Source organism: Macaca mulatta, chromosome 11 (assembly GCF_049350105.2).
Source record: "Macaca mulatta isolate MMU2019108-1 chromosome 11, T2T-MMU8v2.0, whole genome shotgun sequence".
Lineage (NCBI taxonomy): Eukaryota > Metazoa > Chordata > Mammalia > Primates > Cercopithecidae > Macaca > Macaca mulatta.
In genome coordinates this window covers 31,290,841-31,307,542 of record NC_133416.1, presented here as the reverse complement: position 1 = coordinate 31,307,542, position 16,702 = coordinate 31,290,841, and positions in this window count along the sequence as shown.

Genomic DNA, 16,702 nt, shown 5'->3' with positions numbered 1-16,702 from the left:
CCTCTACCGAGCCATATAAGAACATCTACCAGTCTTACTAGCTTGTGGAATTACCTTTGCATACACACCCTAAGACAGCAGAGTAGGGATGGGTCTCCTTGATGTTATTTATCAAATACAGCCATCAACACTGAAGACTGAGGGCACAGCAAAAATGAGTCTAAAAATATAAATAAGTTACTTGACACTCCAAATTTGAGACACAAGCAACTATGTATAATTCTCTTTTCTCTATGAAATAAAATACTAATAAAACCAACAAAAATGCGACCTGAGAATATTTTCAACCCCATATATTTTCAAATACAATGAATGCATATTTACTCAGAAGAAATTACATACAGACAAGAGAGCATCTAATTAGCAAATTTTAGTTTTAAAAACATATTTTTGACTTTGTGATGTTTATAGGCAAGTTTGTTTATGTAAAATAAATCACATCCCTGTGAATGTCTTAAAGTTACTACAATGTTAATTCATTTAGTACCGGCCTGACTAATACATATCAGTTGAATATGCCTTGGCAGTATGCAAGTGGAAGAGATTGAAATAGATACTATCACGGTTTATAAACAAAAAGGAGACCGACTAATGTTACATGAATCTATTCACACTTGAGAGTGCCAAAGTTTTTAAGTTACAGTGCCAATCCCCATGATAGTGAAATAATAGACACAAACTGCCCTGGGTTTCATTCACCCATACAAATGAGGTGGGGTCTCTGCAGGAGCAGGTGTGCATGGCAGGAGTGCACACATGCCCACAACATGAGATTCTCACTCTGCCCATGCAGGTGAGGCGTGGAAGGACAGAAATATTTTGGATGCTCTCCTCAAAACTGATGGAACATAGACCCAGGAAAAGCCCCCCATCACCATAACGTAACCATTCCATGTAGAGGCATGTAATTGGGATGGGCTCTGGAAGTGGATTTGAAGTAAATGTTAGTGATTCATCCAGGACTGTAATTTCTAATTTAGGAGAAACACAGGTGCCTGAGTTTATAATAGATCTCTCTTTTGAAACCTCCAGCTATGCACTGCTGATTTGTTATAATGGTAGAGGTCCTGAAATGTCCTCTTTTAAATATACATGACTTGGAGAAGGGACTGATTCTAAGAGTGGGGCAGGAAAAATCCAAGATGATTTCAGAGCATCTTGTATCACAAATAAGGTAGTACACAAGTATTGGATCATCTATTTTATTAATAAGTATGCCAGGTGATGCTAAGGTCATCAGTTCTGAACCCTATTTGGACAAGACTGCCTTGGAACAACCACCACAACATTTTATCTTTCAGTAAGTGGTTGAGGGATATGAAATGGTGGTGTTTCCCAAGTTAAAGTCAGATTGACTGCACTACCAAGCAGTTTCTAAAGTAAATCTGTCCTTAAGTTGAGGCGACTTGCATTATTTATGGACCATTTATAAAAAATCAATGTTTTTTATAGTTTATCAAACTACTGAGTGTTTCTCAGGATAGGGAATGTTCTACCAAGATAAATAATGGAGGCCACAGAGCAAGTTATGGTGTATATAGAAACATGACCCAATCTCCCCAGTAGCTATAACCCTACCCTTAAAGCAAAGGGAGTTAGTGAGCTTATCCAGCCTTTCTTTCCCTCTATTGTTGAATTTCCCCTTTTGCTGGTGCCAATATTTTCCTTTTTCATGGATTATTCTTTCATTTTAGTAAAGCATGTCCACTAAAAATCTCTTGAGAAAAAAATGCATGGGAGGTAATTTGCAGACTTCCATGTCTGAAAATGATTTCACTTGTATCCACATATTTGATTGATAGTTGAAGTATCAAATATTTTAAGGCAAAATAATTTAACTAAAGTTTAAAACTCTCCCGACAATGTTTACTGCCTTGCCTTGCCATCTTTCATCTATCAATTGTGCTGGACCATACGCCATGCTTATTTTCTACTTTCTCCTTTCTTTGTAGCTCATTTCTTTCTCTGACGGTCTTTAGGATCTTCTTTTTGTCCCAGGTATTCTATAATTCATGTTGTTATGTGCTTGGCTGTTGATATTTTCCACTAATTTAGCTGGAATCTCATGTTATTTTGTTCTGGGAAGATTTCTCCTATTTTTAAAACATAATACCGTCTTCTATTTTTCTGGTCCTTTTTTGGGATTCCTGGTCATTAGATATTGAGTCTCTTGATCTGATGATACAGGAGTTCTCATAGCTTATCTCATGTGACCCATGTGGTTCCTGTCTATAAGGAGTTCACATATTTTCAATTTTTTTTTTTTTTTTTTTTTGAGACAGAGTCTCACTCTGTCACCCAGGCTGGAGTGCAATGGCAATGGTGTGGTCTCGGCTCACTGCAACCTCTACCTCCCTGGTTCAAGCGATTCTCCTGCCTCAGCCTCCTGAGTAGCTGAGACTACAGGTGCATGCCACCACATTTGGCTAATTTTTGTATTTTTAGTAGAGATGGGGTTTCACTATGTTGGTCAGGCTGATCTTGAACTCCTGACCTCGTGATCTGACCGCCTCGGCCACCCAAAGTGCTGGGATTGTAGGCGTGAGCCACCACACCTGGCCAGTCACTTTTTTTTCTATTATTATACTTATGATTCATCTTAGAAATTTATGTCCTTGATAGTTGTCCAACAAATGTTAACCTTAATTCAGCTTTAGTCAATGTGGAATTTTTTTCTTTTTTTGACCAGGAAACTGATGTTGGAGAGAAAAAGAATGTTTGACTTCATGATCTTGGTGGGGTCCTTTTCATAGCAATTCAACTGTTAGAGCTCATTTAGGTGTAATCTTAGTCTTAAATCAGTTTCTTGGTAACTGGGTGAAGACCCATTTAGTGTCAAGAGCATGCTTAGATGATCCTAGTGGCATTATTTCAAGCTCCCATGTATTTCATTTGTAACCATTAGAAGAGTCAATCAATCCTTGGCTTATCAAATGAGGTTAATTATGGTCAAAAATGAGACCACAGTGAAGTCAGCTAAGCATCAGCTTTAAAAGTGTTGTTTCTAAAGGCAATAGCTAGCTTTGCTCTTTGAATATTGGACAACTTCAGAGTCAGATATTTGAAATGTCAAATTTTAAATTCATGTATGTAGGTGGTGTGATTTCCCGACATAATGATAAATATGGTTCATTTTCACTTTCTTGATATTTTGACCTCTAGTGTAGACTATACCGTCTTCATGTGTTACACATAGACTAGGCTAGGGTTTGCCTTCAACCATTCATTATCTTGATGTCTTCTTGGGAAACTTTGGGATATTAAGCCACTTTAGATGGGTTTGACTATATTTGCTATAGCATCAGGTGCTATTACCTATCACTCTTTTTTTCTTTTCTTTTTTCTTTTTATTTATTTATTTATTTATTTATTATTATACTTTAAGTTGTAGGGTACATGTATATAACGTGCAGGTTTGTTACATATGTATACTTGTGCCATGTTGGTGTGCTGCACCCATCAACTCATCATTTACATCAGGTATAACTCCCAATGCAATCCCTCCCACCTCCCCCCTCTCCATGATAGGCCCCTGTGTGTAATGTTCCCCTTCCCGAGTCCAAGTGATCTCATTGTTCAGTTCCCACCTATGAGTGAGAACATGCGGTGTTTGGTTTTCTGTTCTTGTGATAGTTTGCTAAGAATGATGGTTTCCAGCTGCATCCATGTCCCTACAAAGGACACAAACTCATCCTTTTTGATGGCTGCATAGTATTCCATGGTGTATATGTGCCACATTTTCTTAATCCAATCTGTCACTGATGGACATTTGGGTTGATTCCAAGTCTTTGCTATTGTGAATAGTGCTGCAATAAACATACGTGTGCATGTGTCTTTATAGCAGCATAATTTATAATCCTTTGGGCATATACCCAGTAATGGGATGGCTGGGTCATATGGTACATCTAGTTCAAGATCCTTGAGGAATCGCCATACTGTTTTCCATAATGGTTGAACTAGTTTACAATCCCACCAACAGTGTAAAAGTGTTCCTATTTCTCCACATCCTCTCCAGCACCTGTTGTTTCCTGACTTTTCAATGATCGCCATTCTAACTGGTGTGAGATGGTATCTCATTGTGGTTTTGATTTGCATTTCTCTGATGGCCAGTGATGATGAGCATTTTTTCATGTGTCTGTTGGCTGTATGAATGTCTTCTTTTGAGAAATGTCTGTTCATATCCTTTGCCCACTTTTGGATGGGGTTGTTTGTTTTTTTCTTGTAAATTTGTTGGAGTTCTTTGTAGGTTCTGGATATTAGCCCTTTGTCAGATGAGTAGATTGCAAAAATTTTCTCCCATTCTGTAGGTTGCCTGTTCACTCTGATGGTAGTTTCTTTTGCTGTGCAGAAGCTCTTTAATTTAATGAGATCCCATTTGTCAATTTTGGCTTTTGCTGCCGTTGCTTTTGGTGTTTTAGACATGAAGTCTTTCCCCATGCCTATGTCCTGAATGGTACTACCTAGGTTTTCCTCTAGGATTTTTATGGTATTAGGTCTAACATTTAAGTCTCTAATCCATCTTGAATTAATTTTCGTATAAGGAGTAAGGAAAGGATCCAGTTTCAGCTTTCTACTTATGGCTAGCCAATTTTCCCAGCACCATTTATTAAATAGGGAATCCTTTCCCCATTTCTTGTTTCTCTCAGGTTTGTCAAAGATCAGATGGCTGTAGATGTGTGGTATTATTTCTGAGGACTCTGTTCTGTTCCATTGGTCTATATCTCTGTTTTGGTACCAGTACCATGCTGTTTTGGTTACTGTAGCCTTGTAGTATAGTTTGAAGTCAGGTAGCGTGATGCCTCCAGCTTTGTTCTTTTGACTTAGGATTGTCTTGGAGATGCGGGCTCTTTTTTGGTTCCATATGAACTTTAAAGCAGTTTTTTCCAATTCTGTGAAGAAAGTCATTGGTAGCTTGATGGGGATGGCATTGAATCTATAAATTACCTTGGGCAGTATGGCCATTTTCACGATATTGATTCTTCCTATCCATGAGCATGGTATGTTCTTCCATTTGTTTGTGTCCTCTTTGATTTCACTGAGCAGTGGTTTGTAGTTCTCCTTGAAGAGGTCCTTTACATCCCTTGTAAGTTGGATTCCTAGGTATTTTATTCTCTTTGAAGCAATTGTGAATGGAAGTTCATTCCTGATTTGGCTCTCTGTTTGTCTGTTACTGGTGTATAAGACCGACCCCACAGAAATACAAACTACCATCAGAGAATACTATAAACACCTCTATGCAAATAAACTGGAAAATCTAGAAGAAATGGATAATTTCCTGGACACTTACACTCTTCCAAGACTAAACCAGGAAGAAGTTGAATCCCTGAATAGACCAATAGCAGCCTCTGAAATTGAGGCAATAATTAATAGCCTACCAACCAAAAAAAGTCCAGGACCAGATGGATTCACAGCTGAGTTCTACCAGAGGTACAAGGAGGAGTTGGTACCATTCCTTCTGAAACTATTCCAATCAACAGAAAAAGAGGGAATCCTCCCTAACTCATTTTATGAGGCCAACATCATCCCGATACCAAAGCCTGGCAGAGACACAACAAAAAAAGAGAATTTTAGACCAATATCCCTGATGAACATCGATGCAAAAATCCTCAATAAAATACTGGCAAACCGGATTCAGCAACACATCAAAAAGCTTATCCACCATGATCAAGTGGGCTTCATCCCTGGGATGCAAGGCTGGTTCAACATTCACAAATCAATCAACATAATCCAGCATATAAACAGAACGAAAGACAAGAACCACATGATTATCTCAATAGATGCAGAAAAGGCTTTTGACAAAATTCAACAGCCCTTCATGCTAAAAACGCTCAATAAATTCGGTATTGATGGAACGTACCTCAAAATCATAAGAGCGATTTATGACAAACCCACAGCCAATATCATACTGAATGGGCAAAAACTGGAAAAATTCCCTTTGAAAACTGGCACAAGACAGGGATGCCCTCTCTCACCACTCCTAGTCAACATAGTGTTGGAAGTTCTGGCTAGGGCAATTAGGCAAGAGAAAGAAATCAAGGGTATTCAGTTAGGAAAAGAAGAAGTCAAACTGTCCCTGTTTGCAGATGACATGATTGTATATTTAGAAAACCCCATTGTCTCAGCCCAAAATCTCCTTAAGCTGATAAGCAACTTCAGCAAAGTCTCAGGATACAAAATTAATGTGCAAAAATCACAAGCATTCTTTTCTTTTCTTTTTTTTTTTTTTTGAGACAAAGTCTTGCTCTGTCACCCAGGCTAGAGTGCAGTGGCCCGGTCTTGGCTCACTGCACCCTGTGCCTCCCGGGTTCAAGCGATTCTCCTGCCTCAGCCTCCCAAGAAGCTGGGATTACAGGTGCACACCACTGTGCCTGCATGATTTTTGTATTGTTAGTAGAGATGGGGTTTTGCCATGTTGACCAGGCTGGTCTCAAACTCCTGACGTCAGGTGATCCACCCACCTTGGCCTCCCCAATTACTGGGATTACAGACATGAGCTGCCACGTCCGGTCCTACCTATCATTCTTTTTTGATTTTTTTACGTGTCATTCATGATTACTACCATGCCTAAAGTCATCTTCTCTAGATATCTCATATGTTCCTTTCTTCCTAAACATTGATTACTTTAGGTCTCCCTGGGCCTAAGTTGCAATAAAATTCTCTGGAAGGCAAGAAATATGTACTATTGTTATAACGCCATTCAGTAATACCTGCTTTATCATTTATTTTTTCATTTCATTTTCATTCTTTTTTTCTTTTTTGTCTTCTTGCAATATGGCCTAGTGGAACTAGCATGGACTTGAGAATCAGACAGACATGGATTCAATTCATGAATCTACCACTTGTCCTGGCTTTGTGACCTTGGTTGGGCTAATTAATCTTTCTAAGCTTAAAGCTAAGGTATGACCAAATATGCCGATTTTGAAAAACCGTTACCAAGATTACATAATAAAATGAATCTCATCTTACTAACATGTAATTAACATGTGTAATTTTGAATAACATGATTCTACTAATTAGGGTGTTTTTCAAACCTTGTTGTTCACCAGAATCACCTGAGATGCTTACAAAAAAATACAATGCCCAAGTCTCAGTGATTCTGACTTGATCAATCTGGGATAAGGCCCACACAGTAGTAATTTTTCAAGGTCCTAGGTAATCCTAATGTACAGCCAGCATTGAAAACTCTCTGATGAGAATTCAGTGAATGACAGCAATCATCATTCTAGGGTGAGGATGAAAAACTTCTTAAGAAACATACAATGGTAACAATTCTTAAGCCACCACAGGGAAGATGAGAATCTGTGGGCTACAAAAATAATCACCTTACTTTCACCTATCTGCATGATTGGCAGTGCTAGAGAAAGAGTCATATGGGGCTTTCCTTGTTTCTTCTGTACCTACAAAGACTCTTGAACATGGCTTTATAGATCCTGGGCTAAAAATAGACACCAGTTGTCTTAATACTAGTAAGATTTAAAAGAAACATATTTTTAAAGTAGTTATTACTCAGGGATACTCCACCTATCCTCATATACAAAATTTGATGTGAAATTAAAGAAAAACATCCCTTAAAATAAGTCAAAATAATTATTAAATGTAAATTTACAGATATCTCATGCTGAAATTCTTTAAAAATTTATTTCTTTATAAAATTTCAAAAGAAAAACAAGTTTGGAAAGCTTTAATATGGGTACCAAAGAAAGTTTTAAGCTATTTTAAGATAAACAAAAGTCGAAAGTTTTTCATAATCTTATTTGGAAGAACATGTACAATTACGGTTTTTGCTTTCCGTCTAAAACAACCCATAAATCTCATGGCAGTTTGTTGCTAGTATTGAGGGATACATAATTAAGTTATTCCACACTTAAAAGGTAACTCTAGAAAGTAAGTCAAAATAAACATTTTAGCATACTAACAAAACCAGAATAGGGATAAGGCCACCAGGGAAGAACTGACTTCTTTTGCAGCTTGCCCAGAGGTCTGAATACAAGGAGAATTAACATACCCTATTATGTCAAAAGTAAATAACATTATTATTCTTATTATTACTGATAATAATAATTTTTCATTACACTGGAAGAGACTGGATGAACAACAAAAATAACCACCTAAAGGAATTACTGCAATGTTTGGAAATGTAAGATAGAAAATTTGCAATGGGATATTTGTTCTAGAATATACATATAAAGTCACATCAAAAGATAACGGTATATAACCTGGTGGTTTTTCCCATGAAATGTAACTAACATGGTATTAACATATTTTATACTATTATAGAACACCGAACCATTTCTAGGCACTCTGATAAGTGCATCATCTTATTCAATTTAATTTTGACTCACAATAACTTAAACATTATTATCCTTGTTTTACCATTGAGGAAACTGAGCTCAAAGAGATTAGGTCCTTGCTATTCAAAGTGTGGCCCACCACCAGCAGCAGCAACAGCAAAGGTGTTGCCTGGGTACCCAAAAGAAATGTGCAAGGATAGGCTTTTCCCCAGAACTCTTGATTGGCATTAACAGATTAAGGAGATCTCCAAGTGATTCTTATGTGAGAGTAGCACTGGTATAAAAGTGAGTTGCCCAAGGTCAAGCAATTAGCTGCTACTTTTTACAAAGGTAAGACTGTGAAACTGAGTATCATGCAGGGCACTCATAGGCCAACCCAGAATGAAGGAGGATAACGAGGGTTGTATACTCCACAGGCATGAGTGACAGATGCATCCCTCTGCATTCACAGCAATGAGGGTCTTCTGCCCTGACTCTGAGGAACAAATTCCATTAGCTTCTCCAACTACCCAAGGTGTCCATGCCTCAAAGTTTCCATCCCCTCCCCACTCCATACACAGGCATAAAAGCATTATCTTCGATGGGGTCAGAGGAGGAAATGCTCCACTCTCTCCTTGCTGTCGTTGTCATCAACATCTCCAGCTGTCCTCTGAGCGTGGGTGTTAGCTCACGTTCCTATAATGAAGTCCCTCATAGAACAGCACCACTTGTGGGAATCTTAATAATTGAAGATAGTTCTTACTGTAGTTCTCTAACCCTTTGCAGAGGTAAAGCCCCCTCATTCATGTCTGGGAATCCCTATGGGTATCTCGTGTGTGTTCAGTTAAGTCCTGTCAGCTACCACTTGGTACCCTCTGTTTTTCTCTCCTGCCTCTGCCTGCACAAGTTTCCTATTTCCAAATCCCTTCACTGTATCCACAGACGCTGCCCTTCAGGGGCTCACAACTGTGACTTTTCCTGAGAAATTCTCTGCCACCAGGCGGCCACCAACACAGTAATCCTGGAAGTGCTTTGGAGATCAATGCTGCTATAACTTGTGCAGCGTGCAGGAAGAAAGGCATTGTCCCTTCAGGGACATCACTAGGGAACTCATAGCAAAGCCCAATTCACAGGACCAACTCAGCCCTCTTATCTCTCAACTAAGTCTTCACTACTGGGCCAGGCTCCTCTGCCCGGTCCTCTCCTGTGCTACACTATCTGTCCACATCTCTCTATGTGGCAGCTTTGTACAGTACCTAGTACAGAGATGCCCAATAAACACCGATTGTTTTGAATGGATGAACGATTTCTCTCCATAGTTCCTCATACAAATTCTGGCAGGCCTGGCCTCCAAGTCACCAGACACTCTCAGGCATGTCTTAGCTACCTTAGCGAAGACAGCGCTCACTGAGGATCCCTTCCGTTAATAAGAAGGATGGATTCTGAAGAGATTGGTGCTGTTAAAAATTAGAAAGGAGACACTACTGCAGTCATTATTCTCTTGGAATGCTCGTGTGAAAATGGGGTGTTCTCTTCTTCTCTCACCTGCAGGCCTTGTAACCTGAACTCCTTGGTCTCATTTCTGAAGGCTGCCTCTTCTCCTGAATGGCTTCACTTGGGATTTAAAAACTACATGAAGTCGAGGTTCAGACCTGGCTTCCTCGGCTCCCAGATGATATGGCCAAGTGGGAGTGATCAAGACTGCCAGCTCCTTAGCTGAGGCCTGTTTCTGTCACATCCCAGCCATCTGCTTGTTGCAGCTGCCCGTGACCCAACACCAAGAAGACAGGCCTTCTCCCGGTGACCCTCACACAGTGTCACCTTTGTCCACAAATATCTAGTCTTGTGGAACATGTGGATTAAGACACCAGTGAATTCTTGTCTGTTTGGGTTCATGTCTTTCTATTAGGACAAGAAATATATAACCAGAGACTAAAACTAAGTGTTGTAAAATTAGTGGTAACATTTTGTTTAATCCTGAGAGACACTTTGTGAGTACAAACATTTGTTAGGGGCGGAGACTGAGAATGAGCCAAATTTTTTAATAAATTAGCTTGCTAAGAAGTAACACAGTTGGCAGGGCACGGTGGCTCAAGCCTGTAATCCCAGCACTTTGGGAGGCCGAGACGGGCGGATCACGAGGTCAGAAGATCGAGACCATCCTGGCTAACACGGTGAAACCCCATCTCTACTAAAAAATACAAAAAACTAGCCAGGCGAGGTGGCGGGCGCCTGTAGTCCCAGCTACTCCGGAGGCTGAGGCAGGAGAATGGCGTAAACCCGGGAGGCGGAGCTTGCAGTGAGCTGAGATCACGCCACTGCACTCCAACCTGGGCGACAGAGCAGGACTCTATCTCAAAAAAAAAAAAAAAAAGAAATAACACAGTTAATAAGGGTTATAGGCTGGATTAAAATTCCTATCTGGCTGCCTCCTGCATATGTGCTCAGAGTCTTTGGAAAAGTGTGGATGCTGAGTTAAGGGAGTGAGGATCTCTACTCCCAGTGGAGCATCCCTGTGAGAGCACACACTCATCCAAAGCTGAGACAGAATCAGTGGCTCTAGGGTTAAACGGCCTTAAGTGAGGGAAACGATGGACATGGTGTTACTTAGGTTTGTCCCTCATTGCATTGACGGATGCTGTTAAGCAAGTTCAGTTAAAGATTGGTTTAGAGTAATTCCTACAAAAATGCTCAACAGGATCGACTGTGGACACTAGTCCAAGATGGTGCTCAACTGTCTCTACATAACTGTCAGCAAGAGACTCAGAAAAATAATGTGGGCCCTGGTGTCCGTCTACACACTGCTGATTAAGAGATCCCTGAGATTGGGAAGAAAAAGAGGTTTAATTGAACTTACAGTTCCATGTGGCTGGGGAGTCCCCAGAATCATGGTGGGAGGCAAAAGGCACTTCTTATGTGATGGTGGCAAGAGAAAATGAGGGAGAAGCAAAAGCAGAAACCCTTGATAAACCCATCAGATCTCATGTGACTTATTCACTATCACGAGAATAGCATGGAAAGACCAGCCCCCATGATTCAGTTATCTCCCCCTGGGTCTGTCCCACAACACAGGGGAGTTCTGGGAGATACAATTCAAGTTGAGATTTGGGTAGGGACACAGCCAAACCATATCACCTGGGAATGGTGCTGTCAGGAAAATGTGCTGCCACTGCCAGTGGGAGGCCATGCCAACAAGGGCCACCATTATTGTGACCCAGTGATGAGACATGCACTGCAATCTATTGCCAACAATAGTTGCTTCTACCGAGAGCCAATTCTTCTCTATGGGTTACATGGAGGCCACCCACTGGCACAACCCTGGGAGAAAGTCCAAGGCCACCCTTGGGAACCCAGATAACGTGTAATCTGGGGAGACCTGGCTCCCTTCACTACTCCCAGGCTGAGTCACATTTGTGGGGATAGAGTTTGTTGATCTTTGAGGAAACTCTTCACTGAGGATGAATAACAAATTCCCCCATGAAAACCTGGCAGGATTAGAGGCAATGAAACTTGATGTTTGGGGAGCCTTCTGCAGAGAATTACAGTCATGACTGGGTTCCTTGGCTAGGAAGTGCTTGGAGAGGGAGGGTTACATGTTATCATTTTCCATTTGCTTTGGGACATCTGGTCAGCAGCTGTTGACAGAAGACTCTCTTAAACTTTGAGGGTCATCACCATCACTGAGCAATGATTTTTTTTTTCTTCTTTAGAGCTGATCTTATTCTTCTGGCACTTCCACTTTGCTCACATCTATTTTTGAGGTTTAACCTAATTCCCTCCTGAAATTTCTGGATGTTTCTCTGAGGCTCTCGCCTTGCTCTTTATTTCCAAACACTTTTTTGGGAGTTCTATTTACATGACTTTGCTTAAACGTTCCCAGACTTCTCTCATTCAACTGTGTCTGCCACCAGCACAGGTCATTCTTTCATCATTTCATTTCTGTTTGGGTCTTGTCTTGCAGTCCCCTAAATGTTCCCTTCCTGGCCCTACCGCCAAAATATGTCACTCTTCACTCACACAAAAACGCCCTTAGCAATGTTTACATATAATAAGCTACCTTTTTCCAGTGCTTGAGAAATTCTCTAGGAAAAACTTTGTCATTTGTGGAGCTTCTTTAAACTCTATCACTCTGCTGATTTTCCAGGTAATTACTGCTAACTGCAATGCTTGTGGACTAAGAGCAGTCTTGGATTACCTTGTCTTTACCTTCCCCAAGCAAGCCAGGAACACTCCATGGCACTAGGCAGAGTTTCTGAGGGTGGGAGGTCACTGCTAATTCTTCCCTCACTGGAAATGTGCCACGAAGTGCTGTTTGTCCCACAGGCTTGGGGTGGAGACTAAATGACATAATGATATCAATGTGTGTTAATAAATACAGTGCTTTACTCAACCCAACACAACTTCTGGCCATCCTTCCTTTCGCATTATATATGTCTTTGATGCAAAGGATTTTGGAATTCCTTTCAAGTCATCATTTGCATTCTCACGTACTTCTTTTGTGATCCAGTGACCCCACACAGCTGATTCCTAGGAAATTTGTGAATTTGGAGTCTTTGCAAAGGCCTTACCTTATATGTATACATTATTATTTTCTAACAAATTGTATTTCTTTACTGATATGAATAGTATTAAAGTTGCTGAAGTTTTCTTTTCCTAATTCCTTTTTCCTTTTCTTACACAGAGAATTTGCTTGAAATACATAATAAATTCTCAATACGGGGTACACTTCACTACATTCTCAGATGAAGATGCTGTGAGACCTTTAATTAATTTTTTTTGGTAAAATAGTTTCAGTGATTTTTTTAACCTAAAAGTCTTTTCTCATTACTGTTGATAAAATGTTGTAAGCATCATTTCCTATCTTGTTCAGCCTCACCTTCTTGGGTAAGGGTAAAAAGACTATAGACATTCATGTTTAATGCTGACATGTTTTATTGAAGATAATCTAGACCAATATGTATTAATTCTTCTTCTCCTCATTTTAAATTTAGAAATGGAAAATATACTCTAAACTTAATCAGCAAATGAATATACACCATAAAATGGGTGTATACCAAGGTCAAAAATATCATAAGAACCAAGAAGTAATCTTCCTTATTTAATTAGCTTAATCATTTAGTCATATAGTTATAGCAAATATGCATTATACAATAGGTTTAAAAATGAATTCTATTCTAAATCAGGCATATAATTTGTATACTCAGAAACAAGCTTATCTAATTTGATGAATTTTTAAACACTTATTTTAAATTGATAGTTAATAATTGTGCATATTTATGGAGTACGGAGTGATATTTTGATGCATGTATACAATATTTAATGATCAAATCAGGGTACTTAGCATATCTATTACATAAAACATTTATTATTTACTTGTATTGGAAACATTTATAATCCTCCCTTCTAAGCTCTTTGAAAATATACAACAATTATTGTTAACTATAATCATCCTATGGTGCTACAGAATAGTAGAACTTATTCCTCTATCTAACTATAATTTATATAACCGTAATTTTATACCTATTTTACCCATCCATGAGCATAGCATGTTCTTCCATTTGTTTGTGTTGTCTATTATTTCTCTCAGCAGTGTTTTGTAATTTTCCTTGTAGAAGTTTTTCACTCACCTCCTTGGTTAGGTATGTTCCTAAGTATTTTATTTTATTTTATATTTTTTTCAGCTATTGTAAAAAGGGGCGAGTTATTGATTTGATTCTCAGCTTGGTCGCTGTTGGTGTATAGCAGAGCTACTGATTTGTGTGCATTAATTTTGTATCCTGAAACTTTGCTGAATTTATTTACCAGTTCAAGGAGCTTTCTGGATGAGTCTTTTTCTAGGTATACGATTATATGATAGCAAACAGCAACAGTTTGATTTCCTCTTTGCCGATTTGGATGCCCTTGATTTCTTTCTCTTTTCTGATTGCTCTGGCTAGGGCTTCAAGTACTATGTTGAATAGAAGTGGTGGGAGTGGGCATCCTTGTTTTGTTCCAGTTCTCAGAGGGAATGCTTTCAGCCTTTCCCCATTCAGTGTAATGGTGGGTGGGTTTGTCATAGATGGCTTTTATTACCTTAAGGTGTGTCCCCCGTATGCCGATTTTGCTGAGGGTTTTAATCATAAAAGGATGCTGGATCTTGTGAAATGCTTTTTCTGTGACTATTGATATGATCATGTGATTTTAATTTTTAATGCTGTTTATGTGGTGTATCACATTTATTGATTTGCATATGTTAAACCATTCCTGCATCCCTGGTATTAAACACACTTGATCATGGTGGATTATCTTTTTGATATGCTATTGAATTTGGTTAGCTAGTTTTTTGTTGAGGATTTATGAATCTATTCATCAGTGATATTGGTCTATAGTTTTGTTTTTTGTTATGTCCTTTCTTGGTTTTGGTTTTAGGATGACACTGGTTTTAGAGTATGATTTAGGGAAGATGTCCTCTTTCTCTATCCCGTGGAATAGTGTCAACAGAATTGGTACCAATTCTTCTTTGAATGTCTGATATAATTCAGCTGTGAGTCCATCGAATTTTTTTGTTGGTGAATTTTTTTGTTGAATTTGCTGAATTTTTTTGTTGTTGTTGGCAATTTGTTTACTACCATTTCAATCTCGCTGCTTATTATTGTTCAGTTTCTATATCTTCATGGTTTAATCTAAGAGGGTTGTATCTTTCCAGGAATGTATCCATCTCTTCTAGGTTTTCCAGTTTATGCACGTAAAGGTGTTCATAGCAGCCTTGAATAATCTTTTGTATTTCTCTGGAATCAGTAGTAATATGTCCCATTTCATTTCTAATTGAGCTTACTTGGATCTTCTGTCTTCTTTTCTTGGCTAATCTCCCGAATAGTCTATCAATTTTATTTATCTTTTCAATGAACGAGCTTTTTGTTTCATTTATTTTTTGTGTTGTTGTTGTTGTTTTGTTGTTGTTTTGATTTCATTTAGTTCTGCTCCGATCTTCGTTATTTCTTTTCTTCTGCTGGGTTTGGGTTTGGATTGTTCTTGTTTCTTCAGTTCCATGAGGTATGACCTTAGATTGTCTATTCATGCTCTTTCAGACTTTTTGATGTAGGCATTTAATGCTATGAACTTTCCACTTAGCACCGTTTTGCTATATCCCAGAGGTTGTGATAGGTTGTGTAACTATTATTGTTCCTTTCAAATAATTTTTTAATTACCATCTTGATTTTATTATTGACCCAATGATCATTCAGGAGCAGGTTATTTAATTTCCATGTATTTGCATGGTTTTGAGGGTTCATTTTGGTGTTGATTTCCAATTTTATTCCACTGTGGTCTGAGAGAGTACTTGATATAATTTTGATTTTCTTAAATTTACTAAGACTTGTTTTATGGTGTGTCATATAGTCTATCTTGGAGAACGTTCCATGTGCTGATGAATAGAATGTATATTCTGCAGTTGTTGGGTAAAATGTTCTATAAATATCTGTTAAGTCCATTTGTTGTAGCATACAGTTTAAGTCCATTGTTTCTTTGTTGACTTTCTGCCTTTATGACCTGTCTAGTGCTGTCAGTGGTGTATTGAAGTCCCCCACTACTATTGTGTTTCTATCCCATTTCTTAGGTCTAGTAGTAATTGCCTTATAAATTTGGGAACTCCAGTGTTAGGTGCATATATATATGTGTGTGTGTGTGTGTGTGTGTGTGTGTGTGTGTGTATAGGATTGTGATATTTTCCTGTTGGACTAGTCTTTTTATCATTATAAAATGTCCCTGTATGTCTTTTTAAATCACTGTTGCTTTAAAATTTGTTTTGTCTGATATAAGAATAGCTACTCCTGCTCGCTTTTGGTGTCCATTTTTGTGGAATATCTTTTTCCATCACTTTACCTTAAGTTTATGGGAATCCTTATGTGTTAGGTGAGTCCCCTGAAGACAGTAGAAATTTGGTTGGTGAATTCTTATCCATTTTTCCATTTCATAGCTTGTGTGTGTGTGTGTGTGTGTGTGTGTGTGTGTGTGTGAGAGAGAGAGAGAGAGATAGAGAGAGAGAGAGATAGAGAGAGAGAGAGAATAGAGAGAGAGAGAGAGAGTCTTGGTATCTGGTCAGACTGGAGTGCAGTGGCATGATTTTGGCTCACTGCAACCTCCGCCTTCTGGGTTCAAACGATTCTCCTGCCTCAGCCTCCCAAGTAGCTGGGACTACAGGCACACACCACCCCACCCAGCTAATTTTTGTATTTTATTAGAGACTGTTTTTCACCATGTTGGCCAGGATGGTCTCCATCTCTTGACCTCGTGATCCTCCCGCCTCGGCCTGCCAAATTGCTGGGATTACAGGTGTGAGCCACCACGCCCAGCCTATTCCATATCTTTTAAGTGGAACATTTAGGCCATTTACATTCAATGTTAGTATTGAAATGTGAGGTACTGTTCTATTTATCATGTCATTTGTTGCCTGA